The sequence below is a fragment of the Papaver somniferum genome, unplaced genomic scaffold (assembly GCF_003573695.1).
Source record: "Papaver somniferum cultivar HN1 unplaced genomic scaffold, ASM357369v1 unplaced-scaffold_137, whole genome shotgun sequence".
NCBI classification, from domain to species: Eukaryota; Viridiplantae; Streptophyta; class Magnoliopsida; order Ranunculales; family Papaveraceae; genus Papaver; species Papaver somniferum.
This window is the reverse complement of record NW_020622934.1, coordinates 21883518-21887464: the sequence shown is the minus strand read 5'-3', so window position 1 is coordinate 21887464 and position 3947 is coordinate 21883518.

The following is a 3947-nucleotide window of genomic DNA, read 5'->3' as shown; positions in this document are numbered from 1 at the left end:
CGATAGAAAAATAGACAAAGTCTAGCTAACCTCAGATTCCGGTCGAATGACTCCCGAAGAGCAGCCTAGATTATTATTCACCTCACAAGTATAAACTTGTGGAATCACAAAGTCTGAGACGAAAAAACTTTGTGATTTCTATCTATCATGTTTGTTGGATAAAACTCGACAATCACAACAAGATCAGGATACACGAACTATCAAGATAACGATAGTTGTACCTGGCTTCACGAATCCCTAGGTGAAGTATTTTTAGTTGCTAAACCTTATAAGGCTTTTAAGGAGGGAACGACTCTAGTTTACAACTAGAACACACAAGAATAGTGTCATGGATTCAAAGATCCCAGTTTTTTGAGGTTCTCCTTATATAGACTTTTAAGACCAAGTTTGTTTTAGGTTTAAGCTAAGATAGCTTTGGAACCAAGTAATCAATAATCACCGTTAGATGAAAACTTAACTTGAGATTAGCATATTAGAATATACACTCTGGTTAGGCTGAACCATAACCGAACCGTGTATAATGCTTGGTTCATGAAAGTTAGCCGAAACTAGCCAATTGAACAATAATCTTAATCATTTTCATATAACACTTTTAAGACTTTTCTTGAATCACACATATGATCAAAAAATGTCTAAATAGTGTTTTTAGAGAGTTATTAAAATGTCGATTATGTCATAGAAATAATACTGATCCATCTGAAAATATTCGACAGGGTAAGTACGTGTACCGGGTACGTGTACTATATACCTTTTCGTGAATATTCTTGTCATAGTATGTATACGGGGTATGTGTACCCTTAAGAAAAAAACGAGTTCAGGAACTCACAGATCTTTTATGGTATGCGTACCTTATTTGGTTTTGAAACCAACAGATCTTTTTCGGTTTGCATACTAGGTATGCATACCCTTCCTGGTTCACGAGTTCACAGACTTTTTATGGTATGGATACCGGGTATGTGTACCAAAAAGTCGTTGTTGAAGTATAGCTACGCCGGTACGTGTACTGGGTACATATACTGATGCTCCGGACCTATAACAGTTTTCCCAGTATGTGAACTGGTATACATATTATCTTGTATCCAGATTTACAGTAGTTCTATACCTCTCTAATAATCGATTCGAAACATTCCCGAATAACATCAATAACACATATCACTGCTCCAGGATATTTTCAAATGATTAAATCTTGAGTCATAATTAGGTCATAAGCAATAAATTGGTTTAATCATCAAGTATGAACAAATGTTCTTAAGCTTAGCATATTTCGAGAATGATATTCAAGATAAACTTGACTCGAAATTTTTGTTATGCATATACTGCCTAATTTAGTCATGCAACAATGTCTCAAAGATATAAAGGTGAAAACTTGATAAATAGGTGGTTCAGTCTTCACTTACCTTTTTTTCAAGAAGTTCTCTAAATCTCATGTTGATCTTCTTCAAATGGTAGAACGCAGTGATATCTGATTATCAACTACACACTTCTATCCTAATCCGAGACTGACTAAATGTAGACTAGAAATCAAGATATAATTTTGAAAACAAGCTTGATATAGCTACACTTGTAACTTCGACCGAGCAATGCTCTAAGAATCTCCCCTTTTGTCCATTTTAGTGACAAAACTATAAATACATATGAATTGAAAAATAAAGCTTCAAAATACCAGAATCCACTATGCTTGATTTCCTTGATTCTCCAACTCCTTGAATTCTTTGTTACTTCAAGTTGCAATGATTCTGAATGTGTTCAACTCAGCATCGTTGTTGTTGAAGATCCCTAGCGATAACAACTTTGAAAAGATATTTCAATCCTTGTTATATAAAAACATAGTATTATTATATCCTCCAAAATTCAATTGTATCACAACCTTGAAGTAATACTATGGTGATATGTTCTCCACCCCCCACCCCATAATCAATGCTTACACATTTTACATAATAGGTGAAACCTATAGATGATGATTCGTAAACCATATGTATGTAGTGTGAAACTACTTATTAATTCTCCCGCTTTTTGTCAATAAAAATTGGAAAAGGTTCGAAAACTATGGGATCGTAATGAATTCAAACAAAAGATATTTCAAGACTTAAAGGAAACACATATCAACTTTAAATTTAGACGATATCACGGAGTATAAAATACTTAGTGTCTTATCTAGGATATTTAAGATACAAGAATCCCCTGTAAATTTCACATCCATACACCCCATAAAGATATAGCAGTCAAGCACAAGTTCATTTAAGTACTCTCCCCCATTTGATGTCATTCCCAAGAGAACAACATGAGTGACCTTACTTTCATGAAAAATAAGGATTTTTTCGGGCATTAACAAATCACATGGATTTTTATCCTAAACATCGACATAAATTAATCTCAACGCCAGTTACAAACAAAGAGACAATTTTAATCGATATGACTCAACATAAGAAAATCTTACGGAGTCGGTTGTGCAGTAATTTCACAAAAAGTGTGATCACGAATATATCAATACTGCGAACAGTTCTCACAAAGCTTGTTCTATTTTTCAGTTTATACAACTTAATAGATTTAACTTCTGAGCATATATGAGATATCAGTTCAATTCACAAAAACCAAAGGATATATATATCTTATAAGTCTTTGCAATATATTGAACCAATAATGATTACATACTGTAAATTCATCTTCCAACAATTCTTGAATTTAAATAAATAAATCTAAAAACATGCAAGATGAAAATCGTTGGAAATATCTTGTGTACTCACAATATTTGTTATACCAAACCGTAGCTATCCTTCTTGAATACAAGAATAAATTATCACAAGAAGTTTCTTAGTACATAAACGAAAAAAATATATATACAACTATAACTCATATGTAGTATGCGACTTGGGTTTTGAGAGAACCAAGATCATCAGACGCTTTTCCCAACTCTGAATTAAAGAGATTGAGATTCTTTTTGGCTGCAGACAATTGCACGAACACCAATTTGATGTCACTCGTAATATTTCCAACCAAATCGGAAGACATCTGAACCAGTCTTGACCCTGCATGTTCTTAAGCAAAGTAACAACATATGATGACAGGATTATTATAAAACTCAACAATACATGTGGAACAACCATGCATCCTCCATCTTCTTGTTATCTTCCCTTGTGTTGTTTGAAATCTTAGAAACATTCATGGTTTGTGAATGTTCACGAGTTATTCCAGCACTTGTAAATAATTCAAAGGTAGTCGTAAATTGAGTATATATATATATATATATATATAAGTTTTTTTACAATGTCTAGGTCAAGAAAACTGAAGAAGGAGAGATTTTTTTCCAGAATCTTCTGAAGAGTATTATAGCTCATTACTTGAACAGGTTTTCGATCGGTCATGGGACCTAGACGGTTACGGATTCGTAAGTTCACGATGTTCGTGACCAAATTAATTTCCAAGATCGGTCATATTGACAATATCAACATTGTTCTTAGCTTAATAAATGCATGGGGATTTAGAGCACAAGAGTTAGTTAATATTCACATCAAGACATTTGATGTGACTGTATCAAGGACAACACCTATGGAAGTGTTTGGAACCATGTTTTTGTACATGAGTAAAAATTTTATAAAACAAATACATCATACACCAAGAAGGAAATAATTTTCTTTCTTGAACAAGTTGTGCATCCTCCCTTCAAATGTACAGGAGGAAGCATTGTATGCGATAATCAGGTTATGTTATGATAAGCGTCTAATAAATGCCCATCATGAACAACAAGATTTTTTGGTATACTTTCTTATTTAGTGCTTGAAATATTTTTAATGTAGTTTTTCTTAGGTGATCTACCGAGGGATAGAGAAGTATAATTCTTACCTTTATACAGCCTTTTCCTTGTCCTTTTAATGCCTTGTCCTCAATCGGTTAGTCTATGTTCTGAGATCAGAAATCCTATGATCAGTTCTTTTCTGAAGATTCGTAAC